The sequence below is a fragment of the Balaenoptera borealis genome (genome assembly GCF_965194805.1).
Source record: "Balaenoptera borealis genome assembly, chromosome: 2".
In the NCBI taxonomy this organism is placed as follows: domain Eukaryota; kingdom Metazoa; phylum Chordata; class Mammalia; order Artiodactyla; family Balaenopteridae; genus Balaenoptera; species Balaenoptera borealis.
This window is the reverse complement of record NC_138867.1, coordinates 84995509-85019782: the sequence shown is the minus strand read 5'-3', so window position 1 is coordinate 85019782 and position 24274 is coordinate 84995509. Positions and strand designations below refer to the sequence as shown.

Genomic DNA, 24274 nt, shown 5'->3' with positions numbered 1-24274 from the left:
CAAACCCAAGAATCTGAATGCCTGAGGTACCCTTTTAGCACAAACTGATTTAATTTCTTACAATGTATTAAGAACTAATGAGGTGATGTACTAGAAAAGTACATACTTTTCACATAGAGTTAGAAAAGAGCAAATATTACAATATTAAAATAAGCAACTTTTAGTAACAATCCGACAGACTTTAGCATAACTGTATAAATGCTACGAGTTCTGGGCAAGGCTTCTGGCTTTCAGGCATTACATATTTGTAAGGAGACTAATATTTTGAAAATATTAAACTGTTGTATTCACACTCCTCTTCCAAATAAATCACACTTGGTTCCCTAACAGTCATTCTGCTATCATGGCCCCAAGAAAGGAGGCAGGGCTAATGCTAGCTAAGAAAGGGAGAAAACATGACATAGTGGAATACCCTTAAAGGAAGGAGGCGGAAATTAATGAAAGTCTCTGGCCAAGGGGAAATTAATTTCATAGTCACAGATGAGGTGCCAGAGTTGACACCAATAAAGGGAACAAAGCCCATAGGCCCCATTCATTTGGGATCTCTTCCACTGTCCAAGGCCATTCATAGATCACCCCTTTGTGTACACCCAGATATTATCCTGATGAATAAAAAAGGGAGGAGGTGGGGAAACAGCTTAATCAAAAGCTGAGCTGATTGTCTTGAACCCAAAGAGAGTGGGATTCCTTTAATAGATACTTTTAAGGCTTTCTTCCCTTGCTACCCAGAGGGTCAGGGGTTTAAGAAGGTAAGTTAGATCAGTTTTAAAAATTAAAATCCTATTTTCTTTGCATACTTGAAGAATAGTGTGTGAATTGTGACTCTGCTACATATGTAAGCAAAGAACAATTTATAAATTAATGTATTACTTGCATTTTTACTTTTTGTTATGCATTGACAACTGGCATTAGCAAAGTATACCACTGACTGATAGGTTTCCTGTAGAAGAAAAGATGTAAAATATGCAAATAATCTTGTAAGGCTCAAATATTTTTATGTACTACTGGCACCTATTAGCAGAATTTTCGATCTGAAAGATGATTAATTTTTTATTTTATTGCTGGTGGCACTTAAAATTGGTACAAAGATTTTTAAGAAAGCAATATGGAAATGCATAGTTAGGAGGAAACCCTTTTTTCCTTAGAGTGGATTGAGCATACGGTCATCAGGACATATCACAAAAACCACAGTAAATCAAATATATGCCATGTCAGTCATATGCAGGAGGTCTAAGAAAATGTTAATCATCACTAAGAATAAATCTGCAAATTACAGAAGACCAACTCAAAATGGCTTAAGCTAACAGAGATGAGGCTTTCATGTAATGAGAAGTCCAGAAGTAGGACAGATGCAAGAATGGTTATTTCATCCAGAAACTCAAGAACATCATCAAGGACCTAGGTTCTTTCCATCTTCCAGCCTTGTCATATTCAATATATTGCCTTTCATCTGTAGAATTCTTTCTTCATGGTCACAAGATGGTTGCAGCAGCTTCCAGTATCATATTTTCACAAAGCAATTCCTAAAGGCCAGCAGTTGGGAGAGTCTCTTCCTTAAGTTCCTTTTCAAAAGCAAAACTTTCCCAGAAGCACTTCACCTCCAACAGAATTCCCTTCACATATAAATGGCCAGAACTGTGTCACATGCCCATCTCTAAACCAATCACTAGCAAGGGACATTTTCTGGGCAAGGGAAGGCCAATGCTGGATCAAAAGTGGGGTTCTGTTAGCAAGAAAGAAAGGGAGGAGACGTATGTGGGGTAGGCAACCAATATGTCCTGACAAGCACATTTTTGAAAGCAAAAATAAAAACTTCATAATTCTAAATTTAACCAGAGGTAGATAATCTTTGGGCAACTTGGTCCATTTCCGTGTATTAATCTTCAATGTTCAGAATTTTTGGAACCTTGTCTTCCTGTCTAATAAAATAACTATGTCAATTCTATATTTTCAGTTAGACATTTTCTGCTGCATCTCTTAATTAGATGCTACAATACACTTAGACATAGGGATCAAGAATGGATAAAATGCCAATTCCCAGTTCAGCAAGCCTGACAATCTTGAGGGAAATAAGACATAGAAAGCCAATTCAATTCTAAATTAAATAAAGGCAACTGTGCCTTCTAAAAACCAAACTTTTTTCTTCAAAATAACAGGTATAATAGGCATAGGGTACTTACGTTTAATGACGAAGTCATATATTTAAATATAACGATCAAGGGGGAAGTCATTCTGCTTCTGTCCACCTCCCTCACAGCAATTCCGTTACCTATTCATTTTCCTTAGACTTCCAACTCATAAAGAAAACATTACAACAGATTTGCATCCTTTGACTTGAACTTCTAAGGGGAACTATAGATCAAATATAAAAATATTCTTTGGAATGTTCTTTGCTTTTCATTTTCACTTCATAAACATCTCTGTTTCAACATTAGGCAATTACAACAAAGCTTCTTGTTCGCTAGTCTGCCTCCTGCTATTGGACTATGTTTTAAGGGCTGAAACCCTGACTTATTCTTGTTTGTATTCCCAAAGACCACTTGGCATTAGCACTGGGTGTGCAGTGAATGTTGGTTGAATTAGTTCATTGAATTTTGTTATGCTACGTGACTAAGAACCTTTCATAAAAGACCTATTCCTACAAAAATAGCTCCAGGGCATTGAGTCATTTTTTCCTTTAAGGATTTTATATATGCTTTTCTGAAAGGCTATCAAACCAAATTTATCCCACTGTAATTTTCCAACTTCCATTAAAAGACAATATTAATAATTCAAGAAAAGGAATGATGTTACAAAGGTTGACTTCTCTTTGTACCGAAACTCCCAGGGGTGAATACTTGTCATAAAGTTAATGGAGCTATTATTATAATGAACCAAATAGCTGTAGAAACTGCAAATGTTCATTTTCCAAATATGTTTTTACTTGTCATCAGTTCATTTTACATTATAAACATAAACACAGCACTTCAGTGCATCCTTCTTTAAGTCAGCTTGGAAACTTCCTAACACTAAATGAAAAAGTAAATTCAAAGCTTTACAATTAAAATCAGCTTTATTTTCTTAAATTTTCTCAGACTCACACACACACACACACACACACACACACAAACATGCAGCATGATAAGTACAATAAAACTAAATAATCCTAAATGATCATCATTATATAAATAGGTTTGTATAGTCAGTGGCCCTTAGTTGGTGTTAAAGGAAAACTTAACCTTTTATATCCAGCAGTTTATAGAATATAAACTGTACAAACAATATAAACTGAATTGAAGAGTGATAAAATAGTTTACGGCGGCACCCTTCTTTTTATAGAAATATTTCCACTGACAAATTCAGGAGGAATGACAGAATTAGAATACTCATGATATACAACTTCTAATGAAACTAGGCAATGATAAATATCCATGGCTGCTAAAACCAATAGATGAAAAGTTGATAGGAAACTTTATAATGTATTAATCAATCTCACAATTCCTAATGTAATAAGATTAACATCATAAGAAGAAAGATAATCACACATTAGATGTTTCCTGTTGGTACTATATAACATCACCTTTGAAATATTCTTGCCAAAAACCCTAACCTAAATCTGATCAAGCCTGTAGATGTTCCACTACAGGCAAACAAAGGTCAGAAGGACATGTTAAATGATATTCTAATGATGCAATCAGCAAATCCTAGAATGCAGAAAACTCTTTAGGACAAATATCGCAAAGGAAAAAAACAAGACAAAGGGAATCTCAAGATTTTTTTTTTTTTTGAATTTTTGTATTTTATTTATTTTTTTTATACAGCAGGTTCTTATTAGTTAGCCATTTTACACATATTAGTGTATATATGTCAATCCTAATCTCCCAATTCATCACACCACCACCACCCACCCGTCACTCTCCCCCCTTGGTGTCCATACGTTTGTTCTCTACATCTGTGTCTCTATTTCTGCCCTGTAAACCGGTTCAACTGTACCATTTTTCTAAGTTCCACATATATGCGTTAATATACGATATTTGTTTTTCTCTTTCTGACTTACTTCACTCTGTATGACAGTCTCTAGATCCATCCATGTCTCTACAAATGACCCAAATTCATTCCTTTTTATGGCTGAGTAATATTCCATTGTATATATGTACCACATCTTCTTTATCCATTCATCTGTCGATGGGCATTTAGGTTGCTTCCATGACCTGGCTATTGTAAATAGAGTTGCAATGAACATTGGGGTGTATGTGTCTTTTTGAATTATGGTTTTCTCTGGGTATATGCCCAGTAGTGGGATTGCTGGGTCATATGGTAATTCTATTTTTAGTATTTTAAGGAACCTCCATACTGTTCTCCATAGTGGCTGTATCAATTTACATTGCCACCAACAGTGCAAGAGGGTTCCCTTTTCTCCACATCCTCTCCAGCATTTGTTGTTTGTAGATTTTCTGATGATGCCCATTCTAACTGGTGTGAGGTGATACCTCATTGTAGTTTTGATTTGCATTTCTCTAATAATTAGTGATGTTGAGCAGCTTTTCATGTGCTTCTTGGCCATCTGTATGTCTTCTTTGGAGAAATGTCTATTTAGGTCTTCTGCTCATTTTTGGATTGGGTTGTTTGTTTGTTTAATATTGAGCTGTATGAGCTGTTTATATATTTTGGAGATTAATCCTTTGTCCGTTGATTCGTTTGCAAATATTTTCTCCCATTCTGAGGGCTGTCTTTTCATCTTGTTTGTAGTTTCCTTTGCTTTGCAAAAGGTTTTAAGTTTCATTAGGTCTCATTTGTTTATTTTTGTTTTTATTTCCATTACTCTAGGAGGTGGATCAAAAAAGATCTTGCTGTGATTTATGTCAAAGAGTGTTCTTCCTATGTTTTCCTCTAAGAGTTTTATAGTGTCCAGTCTTACATTTAGTTCTCTAATCCATTTTGAGTTTATTTTTGTGTATGGTGTTAGGGATCAAGATTCTTAAAAGAGACGTATCAGTAAGATTTACCATGTGGACTACATTTGGATCCTGATGCAAATGAACCAACATTTTAAAATATAACAATCAGAGAAATTTGACACTGACTAGATATTTGATGATATAATGGTAATAATGGTGATTGTGGTTATATTTAAAAATAAAGTACTTACCTTTTGAAAATATATAACAAAGTACTATGAAATGAAATGAAATGATGTCTGGTAGACACCTCAAAATAATTCAGTGTGCGTGTGTTGGGGAGGAATCAAGTAGAGGAATATAGACAAAACATGAATGTTGATAATCATTGATGGGTACATGGGGGCTCATTATACAAGCTCTTCAATTTTGTGTATATTAGAAGTCTTCCATTAAAATGTTTAAAACTAAAAAAAATACAGTTTGTTCCCAAGAATCTTTGATACCAACCTACCAACCAATTAATGTAACAGCCAACAAACTGAACAACAAATATACATTGATTCTATATATATTTTGCTCCTGGGATCTAAAATTAGATAGGAAAAGTCCTCTTCCTTCAGAAACTTTAGAATCTAATAATGGAAACAAAGCCTACCTACCATTAGGAAACAGTGAAATGTTAAGCTTTGTGTTAAGGGCTGGGAGAGTGATAGGAGTTCAGAGAAGGGAGAGATCCAAAGGGATGACCTGGTTCCAGATAGGACCTGTCAGGATTCAGGGGAAGAGGGCCACTTGGCTGGGCCTAATATTCAGAGCGTCTTTTCTCCTAACAAGCTTAAGCAGAAAGTGAGAAATACAGACAGGATTGAAAAAAGATGACACTTATCTTACAACTTTTAACTCGTGTCCAGATTTTACCACTTGTAATGCACAGACTTAAAATATTTTACAAATCCTGTAATTTTATGGTGAATGACAATATATATGGCACTGCATCATTTCTAAAACGTAAGCATTAATTTGCTGTGTTTAATATTTAAAATATGTCAAGATTCCCTTAGGAAACAGAAGGTACAAACAAAGGCGGCAATTGAGGAGCATTTAACCAAAGAACCAAGGACATAGCTGTTGGCTAGGTTAAGAGAAGCATGTAAGGGATGTTGAAACACCCTAGGGGTTCATAAAGTAGCAAGCTGTTACCACTCAAAGATATATGAGTCAATAAGAGAAAGAGTTATCAAACCCAGAAACTGTTACAGCCATAGATGACAGGAGCTATGACATAGGGAGAGAACCCAAATCACTGTCAACCTGTTGCTCAACAGAGAAAAAACCAAGGAAATAAATAACCTGATCTCATGCTGCTGCTTTCCAGCCATCTGCCAGTTCCTCTAACTGACTAAAGTCAACTGGAAGCCAGAGAGCAAGGGAGCCTATTGATGGCACCCATAAAGGTCAGTCTCCTGGAGCCTGGAGTAGGCCGGAGTGGAAAGTACATCAGGAGAGGCCAACGGAGGACAGCCAGCATGTAGTATCCATACCTGCTTTTATATTCCTGCTTTGGCATTTCTTAATATTTAAAAACAATGATCAAATGGAAGCTCAAAAACAAAAGGAAGTGACTGAGGCTTCTCTTAGCATCTGAGAGGCCCTGAACAGAGAAGCTGAGTCTCTACAAAGGGGAAGACTTCAGACAAACAAAGGTAATAAGACCTGAGCTGAAAAATTAGTCTGAACAAAACCCAGAAATGGGAGTAAGTGTGGTGGAAGCAGAGATAAGGAGGTGAATGGACAAACAGGCACAAAGGTAACATTTTAGGGAGTTCTAAGAAAGGAAGTTGGATAAATTTGAATTAAGCCAGATAATAAAAGAGCTTGGGTGATGAGGGGTATTTAGATTTGATCTGTTTATATGTGATGTTGGTCACTGTGAGTGAGTGAGATGTGGCACATGAAACTATGAGTGCAGTCTTTTAGGAAGAACACTTTGATGGAACTGAGGATGAGCAATGAGGATACAATGGGAGGGGGAAGGCAGTGGAGTCTGGAACCAAACCAGAAGATGCTGCTATCAAATTGGGTTAAGTCTATAACAGGAGAGTAGCAGTGGAAATCCACACATTTACCCAGCCATATGTCCCATAGTCTATCTATCCCACAAATGTATACTGAGTCCACTATTAGCTGACCCTGGACTAGACAGGGAGGACACAATGGTGAGCAAAGACAGATGTGTTTCCTGCTCTCACACATGTCTGCAGTCTGATGAGGAAATAAAGGTATGAATGGAGTAATGACATAAGCAAATGTAAAATTGCAGTTGTGAAGGATATTCTGGAAAAGAGGCGAGGTGCTATGAGAGCTACGACAGCTCTCTGAAAGGTGGGAGTGGGGAGTGGAGTAGGAAAGATGGGGGAATGCGAGATGGTCAGGAATAGGTTCTCTGAGAGAATGATGCTTAGGTTGACATTTGAAAGCTGGAAGGCATTACCCAGGGCAAACAGGGAGGGAAGAGCAAGCACAGCAAGGACAGGCAAGGGCAAAGACTCCAGACAGGAAGAAGAGGCAGCACAGGGAATGAAGAAAACCAGTGTCACTGGGACAGAGCGGAAAAGGCACAAATCTGGAAGACATCTCAAAGGAAGAAATAAAAAGAACTGTAGATACCTAGAATACAGACCATTAAGGAGGTAAAACAGTCTAATGCGGTTCCAACCATTTTAAGCAAGGAGATGAGCTATATAATCAATCCGTATATGCCAATGTGCTCTGTGCCTTGACCAAAGAACACAACCAATTCTTAACAAATATTTATTAGGCAAGGAATTGGGAATATAGCCTTAACTAGACAGACAACCTTTATTATATCACATGGGTCATCACCCAACTTGCTTTCCTACATGTCCCCAAGAGCAGAAGAAATAGCTAGGCATAGACTCCAGGAAGATCTATTAATCAACAAATATTCACTGGGTACCTTCCATGTGCAAGACATGATATAAAATATTGTGAAAACAATATCTTGTCTGAAGGACAGGTATGAGCTGGCTTCTTTTAAATATAGATTATGATGTTTGTTTGCTCAGCATGAGCATAAACTGACAAAAATATGCACAAAGATGAATAAGATGCAGCCATTGGTTTCAGAGATGCTTTAGCAGGAGAGATTTAAAACATGAGAATGAATCACTGTAAGTGACAATACAATAGCTTTATAAGAGTGGTGTAAATTATTATGGCACTAGATCAGATCACTCTGAGGAAATCAGTTAGGTTCATGGGGAAAGGAACACAGATTCTGTACCTTAATGGGGTATGATTTCAATAGGTGAAGATGCAGGGTAAAGAAATTATAATAAGCAGAAAGAATAACATCAGGGGGTTCAAAGGTATCTACCTGTAGGAATAATAAACAGGCTAAAAGTGTGGTAGAAAATGGGGAATTCAGAAAAAAGCAATGCAGGGAATAAAAAGTAAAGTGGCATAGATGGGGACCATAGGGCAGAGAATTTAAAAACCAGAATATGGACTAGGAAATGTATTTGGTCAGAATAAGGAGTTGCTGAAGATTTTTGAGTTGGAGAACAGCATTATCAGAGATGATTAAGAAAATTATACGGAATGAAAAACAGCATAACATAACGGTTTAAAAGCACAGGGTCTGGAGCCAGTCTTGCCTGAGTTTAGAGTCCAGACTCTCCCACAGCTAAGACTTGCAATAAAAATGAACAAACTACTGATAAACACAATGTCATGGATGAATCTCAAAAGCATCATGTTAAGTGGAAGAAGCCAGACACCAAAGACTATATACTGTTGCGATTACATCTATATGTAAATCTATAAAAGGCTAAACTAGTGATGGAAAGACCAGCAGTTGCCAGGGGATAAGGGATAGGGATGGGGATGGGGAAAAGCATGGGAGTAGGGAGAATGAAGGAGCACGAGGGAACGTTTTGGGGTGATGGAAATGTTCTTTATCATGTCTTGGTGGCAGTTACACAACTGCATATTATTTGCCAGCATTCATCAAATTGTATACTTAAAATTGGTGAATTTTTATTTTTAAGTAAATTATATCTTAAATATGCCAATAGAAATGAAAATATCATGCAAGAGGAAAAAGTTAGGTAGCAGTTAAAATAAAAACATTGAACTTCAGAATATTTCTTCTGTATGAAGAGCACGGCAGCAGGGGACTCCTAAGTTGTGATCAATGTGGAGACATGAAAATACTACAGTCACTGGTGTATATGTGTGCATTGTGTGTGTGAGGGCGCGCGCACGCTTGGGACTATTGAGGAGGGGCAGGAAACATTCATTTTTTTAAAAAATATTTATTTATTTATTTAGTTAGTTGCTCCGGGTCTTAGTTGCAGCAGGTGGGCTCCTTTGTTGTGGCGTGCAAACTCTTAGCTGCAGCATGCATGTGGGATCTAGTTCCCTGACCACGGATCAAACCCAGGCTCCCTGCATTGGGAGGGGTGAGTCTTAACCACTGCACCACCAGGGAAGTCCCAGAAATATTCCTGATATGAAGATAATATCCGTCCCTTCTAAAAAGAATTTATTCAATTAATCTTTATTGGACACAGCACTGTTTTCAGGCCCAGGGAACAGAATAATGAACAAAACAGACCAGTCTTTCCTCTTAAGGAACTTGACAGTGTATCTCAAGAATGATAGAGGTGGAGATGATGTTTCGGTGAAGAGGCATGAAATGGAGATTTGTTCCTGTAGTGATTAATACTCAGATGGAATTCAGGCTTCACCCCAGGCCCACAAAACTAATACTGTAAATAATGGCTGACTAACAAGGCTATCTTATTCACTGCATTACACAATAGGTTAGGTATGTTATGGTGACTGCTGTACACTGGTGTTACAATGGTGACATAAGATTATTTTATAAAACATTTTATTATGTTTAAAACCATTTTATAAAATGGTCTGGCAGACTGATATTTAGAAAATGAAGAGTTGGAAAAATCATTTCAACCTTGTTTACATTTCAATATTTGAGCAAAATTACTATAAAATTTTTATATATCCCTGAATTAACTGTACTAATACTAATATACATGCAATAATATTTTTGGATTTCACTAGTAGGTTTGAATATACTTAGAAGAAAAAATTCATTCTCGGTCAATGAGTTCCTGAACTGACTACAATAAAGATTCGAGATCATTCTTTTTTTTTTTTTAAGATCACTCTTAATTTAATTAATGTCCTCCTTCATAATATAGTGATTCACAGGTTTGCAAATCTCTATTCTCTATAAAGTTCTTAACCACCATAAATAGGTTTTAGAGGTTTTATTTTAAAAATGCAAGGAAACGATCTTGGACTCATATATATTTGTCAGCTTTTTTTGGACAACTGACATTTTTTTATCTTGGGGAATACATGTTGTGGAAAGAAGGAATGTGGGGAAATAAATGACATACAGTCTTCCAATAAACTTGGAGTCTTCCAATAGCAGCAGACTTGGAAGCATTAAAAGAATGCTAGATTTGGCTTTTATTTGCTTCAGTGGCACTTCAAATCTCTTTGGCTATTGTAGAAGGTTTTCAGGTCATCACAAACCAAAGTGAAAAGGGAATATTGTGGGCAGTAACTGTATGAAATACCTTATTTATTTCAAATGACTCCTGCCACAATTGATTGAAGGACTAAAGTCCCCTTATGCCTAAGAGCTGTGGGCTTCTAGACCCAAGCTTACTGTGCTGATTAAATAAACTCTAGGCAGAAGATTGAACAGTATATACCTCTGGCAGAGTCAAAGAATTCACGTTGAGCAAGATAAATTTTTTACTCTCAACTCTGAGCTATTCAGGGCAGGAACTTAATTTCCTCACCCCTGAGCACAGTTTTCTCCATTTTGTATTATGGAGCAGTTATGACTGCAGAAAAACCATACAGAGACTATTTGTTAACTTTTAAACTTGTTTGACCTCACTACAGTCACCTCTTTAATACTTGTATTTACCCAGACTACCAATCTATCTTCTTTCTTACATCTACTGTGTCTACCTTCAAAGCCTGAGGCAAGGGTCTTCCCTGGTGGCGCAGTGGTTAAGAATCTGCCTACCAATGCAGGGGACATGGGTTCGATCCCTGGTCCGGAAAGATCCCACATGCCATGGAGCAACTAAGCCCGTGCGCCACAACTATTGAGCCTGCGCTCTAGAGACCGCAAGCCACAACTACTGAAGCCCGCACGCCTAGAGCCTGTGCTCCGCAACAAGAGAAGCCACCGCAATGAGATGCCCGTGCACCGCCAAGAAGAGTATCCCCCGCTCGCCGCAACTAGAGAAAGCCTGCGCGCAGCAACAAAGACCCAACGCAGCCATAAATAAATAAATAAATAAATACAAAGTCTGAGGCAAGTAGATGAAACCACAACAGTAAAATATCTGTGAATACTACCTTAGCATTTATGAAAAATACATTAAGGAGATGAAGTTAATATTTTAACATGTCCAAAATAGGAAAGGTAAATATTATAACTAAAAACATCAATTGTAGAAATAGTAAACAGAGAATCTGCATCTTCATAGCAAAATGATCACTCAGCTGGAAGCAAATGATTTAACCATAGTTCAGTACAGCTTACCACAAAATGAAAATTTTTTATTTCCACAAATAGTGAAGACTGAAATATTTCAGTGGTATTCTTCTGCCTGTATTTAATTTGACGTCACTTTTGTTAAGAGTTTGTTGTTCTGTTTTGGATTCTATTTCCAAATTAAAACATTTAAAAATAATCTATTATAAAGCATTAGCTTTTTCAGTCTTATATAAAATTACTAAATAAGGGTGTTAAAGTGTTAACTGTGTGCACCTCTGAGATCTATGAAAGGAAATATTCTAATCTCGCAGAAACATCATTGGCCCTTTATAAATCGATGTTGCCACGGTAAATGCTTTCATTTAATACTGGATTAGCTGAGGTGGGAGGATGACACGGTGTACAGCGGCAATGTACTCCCTACATTTATATACTTTCCTCTTCAAAAATGCTCTGAGGTTTGTTGGATGGAGTGACTTCTGCATGCTAAGACAGAGCCATGCCTTTAGTGTGTACATCAGATTTGTCCCTTTATACAAGATTGAGTAGATTACATTATCTGTGAAAGGTAATCGGTGCCTGGAAAGAGTGTGTCCTGCACTGTTGCTTAAAGAATGCAACATTCATGTAGAATGGCTCCAAATGCTCCTCTTAAATAGGGTTATTGAAATATTAATTCAGACTACCTAAATCCAGAAATAAGTGAAACAAAGAGGACTTTTTCTGGTGGCTAATAAGTGCAAAGAGAATGACTTTTGTTGCCAGTGTGGAAGGATAGGCATGGTTGCCTTCCACAAATATCTTCAGACTGACTATAATAGAAGAATGACCCCCCCCCCCCCTTACAAATCTGGCTTTATTTGTTTCTAAACGTGTACCAAATTTCCTAAATTCTTTCATTAATGAGGCTCTCTTAATAGCACTGTGGCAAAGCAGAGGAATAGGAATTAAAAATTTATCAATTAGAGGCATTGTGTGGAAAACCCCTCTAGAGATTTCTAGAACATTAGGGGTTTATATCAGGAAGGTAGAAGATCCTTTTTGTTGGTATTCTTTTTGTTAGTGATATTGTTTATTTCTTTCTTTGTTAATTTTTAACAATTATAAAATAATAGATGATTTTTTTAAATGATAAAACAACTTGGATATATACTAAAAATCTGCTGTCATCCTCCTTCATTGCTGCCTCTCCAAGGGAACCAGCATTTACAGCTTAAAGTGCCTCTTTCCAACTTCCTCCATGCTTGTACAAAAATGTATATCCAAACAGATACACATATATAGAAATTTTGTTATTATTTATTTTTATTAAGATGGGGTCACCCTCTGCACATGACTCTGCCGTTTGCTTCTCTCACTTAATACACAACAATACTTCTAAGGCAAGGTACACAGACCTATCTTAGTTTTTCACTTATTGCATAATATTTTATAAAATGATCTCTCACAATTTTAAAGAAATGAATATTTTTACTTTAAAAGATAATTCCAGATAACTTTATTAAAAAGCTTGTGGCAATGCATCCTCCACCAACAATGCATGAGCCTGCCCATGTCTTTTCATCCTTAAAAGCTCTATTATAGCTCTTTTTAATTTTTTTTGCCATGTTAATGGGTTAAAAAAATATATACCTTATTTTTTCTTTAGTTTTAATTTTTATGATTATTAACAGGGTTGAACTTTTTTCCATTCTGTTAATTTAACATTAATATCCTTCATTTGCTTTTCTTTTAGGTTGCTTGTCTTCTCAGTAGTCTGTGCGACCTCTTTTTATATTGGGCATATTAGCCTTTTTTCTGTCATATATGTTTTTTTACTCATTCTCAGTCTATTCTTAGTTAAATAACTCTTATCTTTAAAAGTTTGTGTGTGTGTGTGTGTGTGTAACCTTTTTACCTTTCTTGTTTCTTCTATAGTTAGTGGTCTGTTCAGTTTTTTAAAGACTTTTTTAGGTCAATTTGGATAGCTAAGTATTTTCTAGAAAATCACCATTTCCTCAAGATTATAAAAGTTACCAACAGATGGGACTTCCCTGGTGGCGCAGCGGTTAAGAATCCACCTGCCAATGCAGGAGACACAGGTTCGATCACTGGTCTGGGAAGATCCCACATGCCGCGGAGCAACTAAGCCCACGAGCCACAACTACTGAAGCCTGCACGCCTAGAGCCTGTGCTATGCAACAAGAGAAGCCACCGCAGTGAGATGCCCGTGCCCCGCAACGAAGAGTAGCCCCTGCTCGCTGCAACTAGAGAAAGCCCGCACACAGCAACGAAGACCCAATGCAGCCAAAAATGAATAAATAAATAAATTTATTAAAAAAAAAATTTACCAACAGAGGTGCACATAATGGTATCTAAAATGTTTTCTTTACATTTCCTAATACTAATGTATAATTTTTGCACTTTTTAAACTTTAGTTAGGCTTGCCATGAGCTTATGCATTTTAATGGATATTCAAAGAAATGATTTCTTATTTCATTTATATTATTATTTGACCTATTTTATAAATTTCAGCTTTTATCTTTATTAATTCTTCCTTTTCACTGATTTGATTGCTATCTTCCTCATTTTTAAGTTGAATTATCTATATAATTTTACTTTCATTCTACTTTTTCATTATAAAAGAATTTAAGGCTATCAGTTTTTCTCTGAGTACTGCTTTAGCTGGGTCTCATGGGTTTTGTTATAAAGTATTTGCCTTGCCGTTACTCTCTAGATAATTTATAATTTCAGTTTTTATTTTTTTCCTTGTTTCATGGGTTGTATAGAAGAATGGTCCTTAATTTCTAAGTAGCAAAGTTTTCCATGGCATCTCTTAATAGTCTATTTCTAGTTTTATTGGATTATCATCAGAGGGTAAGAGCTATAAAACTCTAATTATTGTAGTAAGCTGAAGTTTCTTAATGTCTAGCTATGTGATTTTTAAAAAATATTTTATATACATTCAAAAATGTATATTCTCTTTCTAAAATGTAAAACTTTATGTCTACATATCTATTAATTACATTTACTGTATGTTTAAAGTATTAAATTATTCTGTTGACTGAAATATTCAAGTTCTTTACATATTTCCTTTTTGGAGTCTATTTGATATACCAAATATCCCTCTATAATTGTATTATAACCAACTTCACCCTGAATTTTTGTTTTACATGTTTCACAGTGATGGTTTTGGCACCTAAAGGTATATTACTGTTCTCTTAGTAAACTGTACCTACTAGATTCTTTTAAAGACAAAATGATAAACATTGAGGCTCTGATTATGTCATCTGTTTATAGCACTATTTCTAGAATGGTGCCCTTTATAGGGATTCTATATTGCTTCTGTTTTATGTTTTGTTTTTTTGGCTGCGAGGCATGTGGGATCTCAGCTCCTGACCATGGATCAAACCCACACCCCCTGCTTTGGAAGGTGAAGTCTTAACCATTGGACCACCAGGAAGCCCCTTTATAGGGATTCTAAATGTTTGTTTCCAAATCTCTCTCTCTATCCATGAACTACATTCTTCAAATCCTACTGCCTCCACACAGATTTTCCTAATGAAGAGAGAGAGCAATGCAGAGTCTAATCTGCTTGTATAATGTGCTTTAGAAAATTATGATTGTGGTCCTGACCAAAGTATTGTTGCAATCACCCTCTTCATGCTCAACTTGATCCTTTCTAATTCTTTATTTCAACTATTCTAAGGTATTTATAATACCTTGGTGCCTTGCATTAGTTACTTGATAACATGCCTTAACTCATCCATTGTAATGTACTTTAGGGAAAAAATAATAATAACTAATTATTTCTTGAGTGGTATTGGGCTTTACACATATTAATTCCCTTAACTACAATCCTATCAGGTAAGAACTATTATTATCCCCATTTTACAGATAAGGAAACTGAAGCTCATTAAGGGTTAAATATCTTGCCTAAGATCTTGCAGCCAGCAAGTTGCAGAACTAGAGTTCTGATTTGTCTTTTCCCCATAATGACTTATAACAGAAATAAGGGATGAGAGACAAAGGAGTAGAAAAAGATTGCAGGAAAAATGAAGAACTTTGGAGGTCGCTATAAAGTCTTTGGTTTTAAACGTGAGGGGTATGAAAAGTTCTTAAAGGGTATTCGTAGAAGGGTGATGTGATCTGATTTCTGTTTTAACAGGATCCCTGTGGCTGCAGTATAGAGCACAGACTCTAGGGATATAAGAGTGCAAGGCGGATCAGTTGGGATAGCTATTGTTAATAATCCACGAAAGAGGATGGTGCATGGGCCAGAGTGGGAAAGATGGGTGTGGTGACAAAGGGCTGGATTCTGGATATATTTGGAAGGTAGAACCAATAAGATTTTCTGGCATATCGTTTATGGGGTGTGAGAAAGAGGAGCCAAGAAAGACGCCTGTCTATTTGGCCTAGAGAAACTATAACACAGGAATTGTCATTTACCGAGATGGAGAAGTATGAAATACAATATTTCAAATGAGAACTCTTGTTTATGACCATTTACTTACGAAAACTGAATAGGTAACTAAGGAACAAAGACCATAGTGCTATTAACCACACATTGGTATTTTTATTCTCTATGTTCTATAAGTCAGAAGACACAGTTCATGAGATGTCAAAGGTTAAGTCCATTTATTAGCCTAAATGGCATATGCAGTGGTTTCGATCAGGGATCAAGAAACAACAGCCCATGGGTGGCTGCCCGTTTTAGTAAGTAAAGTTTTTTATTGGAACATAGCCAAGCTATTCATTTCCATATTGTCTACGGCTGCTTTCTAACTACAGCAGTTACAACTGGGACCTTATGGCTGACTGGCAAGCCAAAAATATTTACTATCTGACACTTTAAGAAATAACTTTCTAATCTCTGGCTTAGATTTAGACTGGAATAATTCAAAATTGTGTTAAAATAAACTGAATTAGGTTGATTGCAATACGTCTTTTAACAGCCAGGTGATCAGGAATATTTTATCAGAATTCAGATTAGTAGTCTTTCCTTCTGGATAGACATTAGAAAATATTTTTTAAAAGTTATTGAACAATTTAGGATGGAGCCAGTAAATTATATTTTGTCTTTTTAACTAAAGGAAGCTTTTATTTTACAATATATGTGTAATAAAAAAAATGTCTATAATAGTAACATTTTCTGGGAAACACATAGGCCATTAATAGACTGTCAGCGCAGAATTATGAAATAAGCAGGCATCTCAGATTCAAATAAATCTGTATTTAAATCCTTGTTCTTCAATTTACTGGCTATTGGGCTATAGACTTATAGCTTATTTAGTCTCCCTTAGTTTCAATTTCTCATACAAAAAAATTGGAATGACAGTACCTTGAACACAAAGTTTTTATGAGAATTAATGAGCCAGTGCTTGTTAAGTGCCTAATACAGTAGCGTGACATAATGAGCACTGAATAAATGTTTTCTCCTTTAAAAAATTTACCAGAAAAAAACAAAACAAAAAGGACTCTAAATCTTATTGAGAAAACAGGTGATCATAAGGGGGTCTCTTATACTTTTTCTAATATCCTCTTCAGGTATCGTGTTAATTCAAAAATATCAAAGATTAATTGAAAATAAAAGTCTCCTTTCTATCTCTCATTTTTAATAAAGAAAGGAAAAAATGGTCTATGTATATTTGCAGCTCTGAACTCAGATATATGACATGTTTAGATTATTCTCACAGTGGCAAACATTGTTAATAGTTCAACCATATGTTCCCTAAGTGGACATTAAATAGGTTTTAGTAAAAATAAAGATGAAGCATCATAATTTAAACTTAACAATTAGCAATGAGCTACATGAGACTTTAATTTGCCATTTACAAGATCCATTTAACATTTTTGTATTCTATTTATTTGTATAGTTGAGCCTTGCTGTTAAAACAAGGGGTGAATTATACAAATAAATACAACTTAAGAATTTGACATGTAGCATCCTAAATGATACCAATCCTGAATGTTCAAAAGAGAAAGTGGAAAAAACAATTTAATGTGACGCAGCTAAGTAAACAAAAAAGGGCCTGGTAACCGTGCTTTCTAATAATCACAAAATTCTCTTTGCTATTAGCTTCTCCATTGGTAAAATAGATAATATTACGTCCTCAGTTTGGGGAAGGGAAAGGGTATAGCATTTTAATCTCTTTTGTTGCTCTTTTTCCCAATCTTGGAATTTTATACACTTTACCTAAGTCTTCCTAAATAAAAGGCAAATACTAGTCCAGAATTTGGATAGTTCTTGATTTCCCTTCTTCAATAACAAGATCACCATGCTCTTTCTATTTTTTCATAAAGGGAGAAAAAACTAAGAACAGAGGAAAAAGAAACACTAAAAGCCGTAAGTCATGTTCATTTTAAGACAATGACTTAATGGAACCAGTTTTCACTCATAGTCTATTTTTTCCTGCAACACAAACGCACTGGTGCAGGACTTGCTACTGGAGCCACCACTTCTGTCTTTCACACTCTCGGCCTCACAATTCTTAATATTTTCCAGACAACTTCTCGCAGTCAAATCCCATTAGCCATGTTTGTTCAAGTGTACAGATTGAATCAGAAGAGGTGTAGGAGCAGACAGGCCAGAGGACTAGAGAAGGTAAGAAGGAACGTGAGTGCTAATCACACAGAGGTGGTCAGGGAATCCACGGGGGTTGCAAGTTCAAGCTCTGGAGTCAGGTGGGGCTAGCCCCTGGCATTTCCCAGCAATCACCCAGCTGCTTTAGGAAGAGCTCGGATCCATTCTCTACAATGAGTATAACAGATAACCTGCGGCTGATGCCCAGAAGGCTGGGGTTAATTTTCTCCTTTTGCGCAGTGAGGCTTAAGCGGAAAGTCAAGCTGGCCTGTGAGGGGAAATGGAGAAATGGAAGTGTGGGGTGTCTCCCTTCCTTTAATTTTTGTATCCAAAAGAAAAAAGAGTTTTTATTTTTTAAAAATGCAAATATTATTACATACTAATAACTAGAGAGGAGACAAGTAAATTACAAACCCCGAAGAACTGAAAATTATTCCAGTAAAGCCTCACTTTTCTGGGCTCCTTTCTAATTTTGTCCTGAATTTTAAGCACTAACTAGGGACACGTTTTTTTTTTCCCATAATGATTAAATTAAAAATATATAGATTTGGGACTTCCCTGGTGGCACAGTGGTTGGGAGTCCGCCTGCCAGTGCAGGGGACAAGGGTTCGATCCCTGGTCCAGGAAGATCCCACATGCTGCAGAGCAACTAAGCCTGTGCGCCACAACTACTGAGCCTGTGCTCTAGAGCCCGTGAGCCACAACTGCTGAGCCTGCGTGCCGTGACTGCTGAGGCCTGCATGCCTGGAGCCTGTGCTCCACAACAGAAGAGGCCACCGCAGTGAGAAGCCCACACACCGCAGCAAAGAGTAGCCCCCACTCGCCGCAACTACAGAAAGCCCATGTGCAGCAACGAAGACCCAACGCAACCAAAAATAAATAAATAAAATTGATTCTTAAAAAAAAAAATATATATATATATTTAACATGTTACAATATCCCCCAAATCACCCATAAGGCAAACTTCTGTATAACTAAGTGACTTTACATGAAAAAGTTTAATCAGCATTCTGAACATAAAATGAAAGCACCACAACAATTCTGCATTTACCTTGTGTATTACCTCTTTGATAAGCATATATCCTGAGGAAATGCTGTTTATAAGTGATGTTATGATAATAGCTTGATATTTTAAAACTGATTTCTTAAACTAGTGCAGTAAGAAAAGCCTGTGAAAGCTGGCTTCTCATAATGTGGTTTTACATGCCTTGTGGAGGTAAGCAGACTTTCTCCCTTCTTCTGTTAGAAAATGAAAAAGTTAAAATATATTAGTAAACATTTTCTCATGGTTCTTCATTGGGGAGAAAAAAGCAAAGGGAAACATCGTGGGAAGCTCTTGAGAAAATTTTGTAGGGAGTATTTTGTTCATTCTGGTTTTATTTCAACGACTACATTCTTTCACCATTATTTTAAAATAAGTGACAACTTAAGGCTCTAATTTCAAGATTTTCAACTTGTTGCTCTGGGGTGTCTGATCTTTAAACTCAGAATTGTTCTATTTTCTTTCACTCCTGGTGATAGATATTTGTGCTTAGGAACACAGAGGAAGACCGCTTTCTGATTTTAAAGCATGATCTGTGACTCTTCAAAAGATAAAGAATGAGACCATAATTTGCAAGAGGTTCAGAAAGGAAACAGTGTATTCCTTCATAGTTCTCAAATCGCTCCCAAAATAAGGGAGGAAAATGGCAGCCTAACACATTCTAATGGAAAGAAATTCAATTATTACATGGTTTCAAGTTATTAGGTTCAAGAGAAAATATTTAATTTTTGTAAAATTATATTTTTTACAAATTAGTTTACATTTGTGAATCCTTAAACCAAGACTGCAGAGGACCTATGTGGCACAAATAACAATTAAATAAAATGCTATGTAAACACAGGATTTGAAAGGGCTTGCACTAGATAAGAGTAATTTTTTAATAAGGTCAATGTACAAAGTCCTCAGCAAAGTGAGGAAATCTAGGCTGATTTCAAATAAATATAGAAAAAAATTAAGGTTTCATACTTATGAAATTCCTTTTGATAACTTCTTTTCTAGGCATAAAAGATATATAAGAACTTTGAGAAAAACATATATCCATTCTCAGTGTTCATTCTCTGATCATAAGGGCTATTTTTAATGGAAATTACTTAAGAATAAGCACACTGAAAGATTTACTTCCTTGCTTACTTTCCCCAGGTTTCTTTTACCTCAGTTCATACTTCCTATTTTTCTACATTGGCCACCTTTCCTCCCCTTATTATGATGTCTTACCTTCTCCATGAAGTAATTACTGAAAGTAAAGGGCTGGCAATTTCTTTCTCATCTTAAGGCTCTTTCACATTTCCCTCAACACACAAAATAACAATGAATTCATATTTTCTAAGAACTTAGCACATACAGGGCAACTGAACAATGCCACTGGTATTACCTTGCTCAGTCCTCAGAATAACCCTGGGTACATACTATTGTTATTCTGTCTACAGATAAAGGAGCAGGACCAGCTAGTTAAGAAAATTCCTGAGTTGACACTACAAGAGCTGGGACAAAAATGCTGTCAGCCTGGTTCCAAAACCTACATTCTAGCCCACTAGATTTGGCTGATACTGAGACAATATACTTTATGTAAAATCACTGTAATTATGTCTTATTTATTTTATTTTATAATCAAACCCCCATGGGATAGTTAACACATCAAATTGATGATAGCACCTTACAATGACCATGAGCTGGCAGTTTATCAAATTATTTTGTTTGTTGATATGAGAGCTGGTGACAGCAAAAACCCACAGGGGCCCTTGGTTAGAAAGTAAATCAAATGAGGAAGAAAAAGTACTAAAAGAAAGAGTCTCAAAATATCACCACTTCAAGGCTCTGGATTTGAAGCCAGTGCCATCAGACACCAGATTCTACTTACTTTACCTCTATTCTAGGCTACTTAAAAGCTGCTTACTCTTCTCCCTAATCTTCCCAAAGCCTGAAAAACACTGATTAACAAGAAATTTATTAAAGAGAATGGAAATTATTTTTTAAAATTTCAAGTCAGAAGACAAAGAGTGAGCTCACTTTGAATATAAAATTGACATTGCAATAGATAATAAACTACTTTCCCTAGGCTCTCCGAAGCTGGTTTAATGGGAGCAATTTTTTAAAAGGCTGCTTTGAAGCCTATGGTATGGCTGAATGGACTGCGTCTCAGAGGTCTGACATGACTGGATATTCTTTGGTAAGACACCAATCTAGATCTGTATTCCATCAACAAAATTAGTTAGCTGTACTATCTGAATTATAGCTAAGGTTCTTTCCACCTCTACCCTACATCTGCTTGTTTCGCTATCCAAGCCTACCTAACAATCTCAAGTTCCCCAAGGAAAACACTTAAATCAGATTCATTGATGCATCATTCGTTATTGCCAAAACTTAAGATTTACTTTATGAAAAAAAAATCTGTTGAGTGAATATATCTCTTTAACCAACTTGGTCTGCCTCAATTAACAACTCAAGTTCTGGGTCCTCAGTTCCTTCCTTCCTTAACCTTTGTTGCTCTTCTTGACCTTCTGCCATTAAAAAAAATACATTTTAACTTCTCAAGGCCCTTCCTTGTTTCTATGTTTTCCTTATATGATTTTTTTCTTATATGATTTTTTAAATGTTCTGGTCTTCATATTATAGTTATTCTTGATTTCTTTTTCCTTTTTTTTTGGTTGTTCTTTATCATTTTCTCCATGTTTTTTGGCCAACTGTTCTTATTCCCTTCCATCGTTTATTTCTGTCCTCTAATAGTTGTTTTTTCTTTCTTTCCTTGCCTTCTTAGCTCCTTTCCTCTTAAGGATCTGATTAAATTTAGTTTCATCTGCTTTTTAAGAAAAGAATAGTTTCTTCACCAAAAGTATTCACACTATCACAGTTCTGGATCTTCCTCACTAAGAACACAGAGTTTAGGAGGAAAGGGTTTCTGGGGTTTCTGTATCCATCTCTTCCTGGGTACACTCAACAGGAGTATAATTACCACTTCTCATGAAGGTTTATGAGGTATATGACCTGTATGTCAGCCGGATCAAGTCAGTAAATACTCGTGGCATGTGGTCAATAGAAAGTGGTAGGGAAAGTGGAAGAAACATTCAACAACCAGTTCTGAGCTGACCAGACAGAACAAGGGAATCACTTACCCAGTTAGGCAGTTTCAGTTACAAGTCAGAGAAAACCCAACTTAGTCTGGTTGAAACAAGAAAGGCTAACATAAAGGAAAACTGCCTAAGTAGCAATGTCAGCAAGAACCTCTATTCTTTCAGTCTTTCTGCATTGCCGTCTATGGTATTAGTTTTGTTCTAGACATGGCTCCTCTCATGAACTCAGCAGACCCTAGAACTACATGCCCTTTGCTCACATGCAACAAAAACATGCGTTCCCAGCAAAAGATTTGATTGGACTGGTCTAGGTCACACACCTTCTTCTCAACCAGTCACTGTGGAAGGAGAAGTGGAAAGCAGTGATTTGCTAATCCTGGTCTATGTACTCTGCCTCTGGATCCTGGGTAGACAGCTCCAGGAACCACATGGTTTCAGAGAAGCAGCAATGAGGAACTGTATTCTGGGAAGGCAACCAGCAAATGTCCACTGCATGAGGCAAAGCTGAACGCAGCTAGTGCAAAATAACAAGCTGTAATTTACTTATTAATATATGTTCTTTTTTCCACAGAGTTATTTTGCTAATTATAAGATTATAAAAAAATGAGTTAACACATTTTACTTTATGAAAATAGAGTTCCTTTTCAGTCTTTTATAATCAATTCCTTTAGGACTCTTTCTGAGAATGTTCACCCCAACACAGTTACCTATTATTATTATAATAATTTAAATGTTTTTACTGTAAAATAATAAGAAACACAGTAATAACAAACTACAACAAATGATTATTTGAGAAAATAATGATATTCTTGTAGGAAAAGAGTGCTTAAAGACTAATTAGTGAATTTTTTTTTTTAATATTTATTTATTTGGTTGTGCCGGGTCCTAGTTGCAACAGGCGGGCTCCTTAGTTGTGGCATGCAAACTCCTAGTTGCGGCATGCATGTGGGATCTAGTTCCCTGAACAGGGATCAAGCCCAGGCCCCCTGCACCACCAGGGAAGTCCCATGAATATTTTTAAAAAGTAATATAACGCCACTTTAAACAAATATACAGGAAAAATCACTTTTAAAAGTGAGAAGAGAAAGAAGAATCACATTTCATAAGTGAGCAACTATCATTGTTCTCTCCTATTCCCGATCTCATTATATCTCTTTTTACTAAGTACTAAATAAAGACCTTATAAAATTAAAGGCCAGGACACTAATAACTAAACATACAGAAAAGTAATTTGCCTGGTCATTTGTGGATGGGCAGGGGTGAGGAGGTGAGGGCCAATTTGACAACAGTAGTTATTTATAGATACTTAGACCATACGCAGGTATTGTATTCAAATAAATGCCTGTCAATCCTTAGTCCTTCAAAAAGACCACGTGTATTTTCTTAGAGCTTCCGAATGTCAATTTCAAAAGAATTCTCCCCAATACACAGAATACCTTTATTTTCTCAGTACTTTAAAACAGAAGAAAGAAAAGAAAAATAGAATGTTGTTATCTGCAACAATGAGTCATCAGCCACTGCAGCTCTACAACACCCAGGTCTTCCCCTGTCTCTGCAGCCCTTCAGAAGAGGAAGACTATTTTTTTAATGACGCACATAAATCCCTGCACTGCCTGGCTGAAAAGCATAATTAATTCTGGCCTTTTTATGCTTAATGAAACACGTTGTTCATGTGACAGCAGTGGGTTTGAGCTTCTTGTGTATGCCTAAAATAGGGAAAGCCCTAGCAACAACCCAGTTCTACTCAAAATGCTGTGTAAGTCACGGTGGTATGAATTCTGCTACTACTTCAAAATATATCTCTTATGACAAGCAAATCACGCTAAAGAAAACTTACAATCAACCACCTGCATGAACAGTTTTTTTTAAACTTTTAAAAGTGTGGAATGTTTTATTTTTCGAATTCTTGGCAGTAAACACATGCTTTTATTTCTCAACTTGTGGCTGTGATAGAAGGGTATTTTAACAACCTAATCTCTTAGATGCAGCTGCTCAATATCATTTCCCTTTATTAGAATAATTTTTCATATTTTAATATACACTTACATGCTGCATTACAAAGGCTATTACTCCACTGAGAATTTCAAAACAAATTTTCAAGGTTACATTTCAAAACACAAATAATATGGGGAAACTTTTTAAAAAGAA

General features: G+C 36.2%; 1 protein-coding gene across 9 annotated transcripts in view; it reads right to left on the bottom strand.

Annotated features, from left to right (window-relative positions):
• Positions 1 to 24274, bottom strand: part of PAM (peptidylglycine alpha-amidating monooxygenase) — a 279419-nt gene that overhangs the window by 124906 nt on the left and 130239 nt on the right. The gene's annotated exons all lie outside the window — the stretch shown is intronic.